Raw genomic sequence first — 6,000 nt, forward strand, 5'->3', positions numbered from 1 at the left:
TGCCTCTTTTCCCCTTGGGCCCACAGTGCTTGCCAATGCTTCGAGATGTAGCATCCAGGGCACTTCAGAGGGCCTCCTCTGACGTCTCCGGGCCATAATAAGGAGAACTCTGGTCTCCGCCAACACTTCCACTACAGGGGGCACCTGGGTGGCTCGGTTGGGCATCTGGCTCTTGATTTCAGCTTGGGCTCTGCGATTCTCTCTCTCCCTGTCTCTGAAACCCCCCACCCCCATAAATAAGTTGACATTAAAAAAATACTTCCCCGGGGTGCCTGGGTGGCTCAGTTGCTTGGGCGTCCGACTTCGGCTCGGGTCATGATCTCACAGTCCGTGAGTTCGAGCCCCGTGTCGGGCTCTGTGCTGACAGCTCAGAGCCTGGATCCTGTTTCAGATTCTGTGTCTCCCTCTCTCTCTGACCCTCCCCCATTCATGCTCTGTCTCTCTCTGTCTCAAAAATAAATAAACATAAAAAAAATTAAAAAAAAAAATACTTTGCCTAGGGGCGCCTGGGTCGCTCAGTCGGTTGAGTGTCTGACTTCGGCTCGGGTCATGATCTCGCGGTTCGTGAGTTCGAGCCCCGCGTCGGGCTCTGTGCTGACAGCTCAGAGCCTGGAGCCTGTTTCAGATTCTGTGTCTCCCTCAGGCCAGCTCCTAACCTCTCAGAACTTTAGTTTCCACATTTGTGAAACAGGTATAGTTCTCACCTCACAGGGTTATCGGGTGGCTCATAATCCCTGCCCAACTAACGGTGAGCTCTTCATTATCAACTTATTGTAATTATTTGTTTCCAGGATTCTCTTCCCCACTAGCCTGTGAGCTCCTTGATAAGACTTGTTTTTCGGCTCAGGAACCCTAACACTTGGCATCCCAACCCCCACCTGGTCACAGGTCCTGTTGTCAGTCGAAATGAAATGAGGCTGTGTGCAGATCCTCTGTGGCAGGACTGTTAAACAGGCCTGGCTTGATCATTGGTTAGTTTTAACACAGATCATAGATAAGTCTTAGTACAAGGCAACCTGCCAGGCTGGGTGCCCCTCTTCCAAGGGCCTTCTTCCAGGAGCCGTTGAACACCTTGCTCCATGATCCCACCAACGTTCTTGGAGCGCCTCCTGTGGGCCAGGGCTCCCCTGGTCCCTGTGGACAATAAGCTGTCTACGCCGGTAACTGGCAGTTTGTCTTTTCAGTGCCTCTAGTTCTATGCAAGAGGAGGTTATATCCTCACTCCCAATTGTTCTAGTGCAGATTTCATTATGAACCCCAGGAGCTCCTCCAGTCACTTTATCGATTGGAATTTCATTCCAAATATCATCTATCGAATCAGGGGCATTGATCAGAGGGCCTGTAGACTGTTAGGTAGAGATTCTGCTGCAGTGCTGGGGCCTCTGAGCAGGGTCTTTCTTACTGTTAGCACTTCATCTTTGCATTGATTCACTCTTGTTCCTATTCTGCTTAAAAATCTGCTATCCGTTCACCTAGTCTTTGGTTACAGATTCTTCTTATTTTATATCTTATTTACTTTTGGAGCATAGCGTTTCTTAAGATGGCAATAGTCAGGCCAAAAGATCAATCAGCAATACCTGTCTTCTTTCCCTGGAGGAAAAAGGACTGCCCTGGTTGGGGTGGAGGAAACATTCACTGTTCAGTTCTGACACAGAATTAATTTTACTCTGGTGATTTAAAAAAGAAAAAAACAAACAAACAAACAAAAAAACCCAAAACGTGATGACAAGGAAAATCCCCAAACAGTTCAAGTGGTCAGCTGCTCCACTGTGGGACCAGCTGCCTCACACACGAGCATTTGCTGGGGTGTCAAAATGACCTTTCGAAAAGGCAGATAGCCGAACAACACATATCTTCCTGAAACATATTTGGTCTTTTCTGGATTGTATTTTTTTTTACATTTGTTATATTTCACAAAGATATTTCAGAACTGTGAAAAGCATTACGGATAATGTCTGATGGATGATACCTTGTATTTGGATGGCACTATAGTTTTTTGGTTTTTTTGAGGGAAGTCAGATTTGTTAAGGCATAACTCATGTGCAATACAATTCACTTTTTTTAAGTATACAGCTTAATGAGTTTTTTTTTTTAATGTTTTTTAAATTTACTTTTGAGAGAGAGAGCACAAGCAAGGGAGGGGCAGAGAGAGAAGAGGACAGATGATTTGAAGCAGGCTCTACACTGACAACAGTGAACCTGATGTGGGACTCGAACTCACAAACCATGAGATCATGACCTGAGCCGAAGTAGGATGCTCAACTGACTGAGCCACTGAGGTGCACCCAGCTCAATGAGTAGGTGTATGTAGTCATGTAACTATTACCACAATCAAGATACAGAATATTTCCATCACCCCAAAAAGTTCCCTCCTATTCTTTATAGGCAATCCTCTCCTCTTACCCCCAGTTCTGGTAACCACTGACCTGATTGCTGTCCCTATAGTTTCACCTTTTCCAGAATGTAAGTGGAATCATTCAATATGCACCCTTTTGTGCCCAGTTTCTTCCACTTCGCATGCTTTTCAGATTCATCTATGTTATTGACACATCAGTAGTTTATTCCTTTTTATGCCTGGCTTACATTCCGTGGTATGGATACACCTCAGGTGTTTTGTTTGGTTTTTATCTATTTACTGCTAACCAATGGAATGGGTTGTTCCCTGCATTGGTGATTATGAATAAAGAACAGTAATATAGTTTTTTCAGCATTCATTCTTTCACATCCATCATCTTCTGAAGCTCAGGACACCCTCAGAGTTGGGAGTTGTTACATCAGGTAGGAGAAAAAGGACACACCAAGGGTTGTGCTTACATGGGGTCACCGGGCAATATTTGGAGCCTTGGTCATCCAACTCCCAAATAGAAAGGGTTTTTGTTTTTTATTGAGAGATAATCCACATTCCATAAAATTCTATAAAATTGGAAAGGTATTAACAGAATTACATAAACTAGGAAGTATTATACAATCTAATCCCCACTGAAACATCTCCAAGAATATTTTATTTCTTATTCTGTGCTAAGACAGGAAGAATCTTAAAACATCATTTAAAAAAAAACTCGAGAGAGAGTGTGCAAGCAGGGGAGACAGGCAGAGAGAGAGAGAGAGAGAGAGAGAGAGAGAATCTCAAGCAGGTCCACACTCAGCGTGGAGCCCGGACACAGGACTTGATCCCAAGACCCTGACATCATGACCCGAGCCAAAATCAAGAGTTGGACATTCAACTGACTGAGCTACCCCAGGCACCCTAAACCATTTTTTGATCCAGATTGGGTTCTTTTTGAATCATGAGTGATCCAATGATGACTTAAAGGTAGTAGTCTAAAAATAAACATTTGTAATAGCAACTAATTGAGAGCAATCTAGTATTAGGTAATCGGAGATTTGTTGTATACATTACATATAGGTATAGAATGGGATAGCATGCAGCCACTGAAGCTGATACTGAAGAAGACAGTGTGTGAAAGGGATCATGGTCATGGTGTATAGGCAAAAAAAAAAATCAGGTTGTCAAAACAGGTCAAAGCGAACCCACTCTTGTAAAAAATGTTTACATAGAAATGTAATTTTTAATTTAAAAATAATTTTAATTAATTTTAATTTTTTCTTTTGCTTATCTGTAGTTTCTAAATTTTTCAATATAAGCATATGATTCATTTATAGAGATAATACATGAAAGGTGCACAATCAAAAGTTCAAACAGAACTGAAAATGATGAAAAGTGAAAACAACCTCCTTCCCTGCCCCTCAGATTGCTAAGAACAGCTATTATTTTTGTAAAAACTTTTTCAACCAAAACAGTTGAACTTCCTCCACACCAACGACCTGAATTATTTCTGTCCCTAACATTTCTGCCCTGTCCCTAAAAAGGCCATGATGTGGCTGATGTGGGCCCATAACCTGGGAGTCCATTCTTCTAGCTGGTGGCCCCACTTCTCTCCCACAGCCCCTCTGGAGCCAGCTCTGTACTGTGTCTTTTCATTCTTGTGCCCCTAGATCCAGCCCTGAGCATCTTGACGGTATATTTAATTCAGAAAAACTTTCAGGTATCTCTACTCTTATAAAATCAAGAAGGAAATAAGGAAGGGAGGGAAAGAGAAAAGGAGAAAAAGGAGTAGAGGAAGAGAGGGGCGCCTGGGTGGCTCAGTCCGTTAAGCCTCTGACTTGATTTCAGCTCCGGTCATGATCTCGAGGTTCATGGGCTCAAGCCCCAAGTCAGGTTTCTTGTAGGCCTCCTTGGGATTCTCTCTCTCCCTCTCTCTCTCTGTCTGTGCTCCTCCCTTGAGCCCATGCGAGCATGCACACTCAGTCTCAAAATAAACAAACAAACAAACAAAAACGACAAAGAAGCTTTAGTCCTTAGTCCTCGCCTCCCAGAACTTGCATGACTTTTAATGCTTCCCGCTGATGTGGCAGAATGAGTTTGAGCTTTGGAATCAGACTTGGGTTCAAATTTGCCTCTTACCAGCTGTGTTCCTGGATACGCTTGTTCCATGAGAATACGTTGGCCACCTGATGTGCACCAGCTCAGATGCTAAGCTGCATGTGACTTTGAAGAGGTTCGCCTCACCACTGTGCACCTTTGGGTTCATCTGTAGAATTGAGTGGCTGCCTTATATACAGTGTGGTTGTAAGGACCGACGGAGGTGGCCTCTGCCCGGTGCAAAGCCCAGGGTCTGCTCCAGAGGGGTTGGTGCATTGTCACTGCTGTCACCCATCTTTGGGTTGTTGGTAAAGAGAAAAAGGGAAATACAATCATTGGTACTGGGTAACTGCACCCCTTCCCTAAAATTTTCACCCCAGGACTGAAGGAATGGTTAGACCTGTGGTTCTCAAAGTGTGGTCCCTAGACCAATAGCATCAGCATTCCCTGGAAACTTGCTAGAAATACAAATTCTTCTGCCCCCGCTCTAGACCTACGGAGTCAGGAACTCCGGGGTGGGACCCAGTCATCAGTGTTTTAACCAAGCCTCTGAGGGTGATTGTGGTATACGCTCCAATCTGAGAACTCCTGTATTACATACACCATCCCCTGCCTTTGAGAGACCCCTGAACACGTCTTTAATAAACACAGAATATGACCAGGCCAAGGGGGACTCTGCTAAGATTCTACCTCTGACAGAGATGCCTCTGAAGCATGGGTTGAGGAGCCTTGAAATTTAGAGACATCCCTTAAAACGCGTTGGCTTCCCCCAGGAGCACTTCATGATGAACTCACCCTTGAATTTAGTAAAGAGTTTCATCTAGTGGATTAGGTTCTTCTTCAATTTTTTTTTTTTTCATCCTGCTGTACAAAACGGCAGGTTTGAGACTTGTGGAGTGCTTTGTCTGGATATCAGAGAGAAGGGAAGACAGATTCTTCCCGTTATACTTTTTTTTTTTTTTTAAGTTTATTTGTTTTTGAGAGAGAGAGAGCGAGAGGGCATACACACAGGGGACGGGCAGGGAGAGAGAGGGAGACCCAGAGTCTGAAGCAGCCTCTGAAGCACAGAGCCCGACATGGGGCCTGAACCCACAAACCATGAGATCATGACCTGAGCCAAAGTCAGATGCTTAACTGAGCCACCCAGGCACCCCCTGTTATACTCTTATATGTTCCCTTCAATCAATGGTTTTTTGAGCTGTTTGCTGTGTATATGGCAGCCCCAGTTTCAAAATTCTGCCTCCTTGTCCCTTTGGGAACCCTTAAGCTTGTGAGATCTTTTCCATAGGTTTTTGGTTTGGAAGTAATGGTCCCTGTAACCGTGTACGAGGCATGGTGCTGGCGTGGCAGGGGAGGTTGGGGGGGGGGGGCGCAGAGTGAATTAGGATATCTAGCTTCTCATCATCAAGGAACTTGAAATCAAGTTCAAGAAACTCAGGCAACACACCGGAAATGGTAAATCTGTGTGGACAGGCTGTGCACGGTGGACAAGGAAGAGCACCGGCTGGGGAGGAGAGGGGGTGAGTGGTTGTGGAGGCCTCACTGCAGGCTGGTCCAGAGTCAGGAGCTGTCGCTTT

Source organism: Panthera leo, chromosome A3, assembly GCF_018350215.1.
Source record: "Panthera leo isolate Ple1 chromosome A3, P.leo_Ple1_pat1.1, whole genome shotgun sequence".
Classification (NCBI taxonomy): Eukaryota; Metazoa; Chordata; class Mammalia; order Carnivora; family Felidae; genus Panthera; species Panthera leo.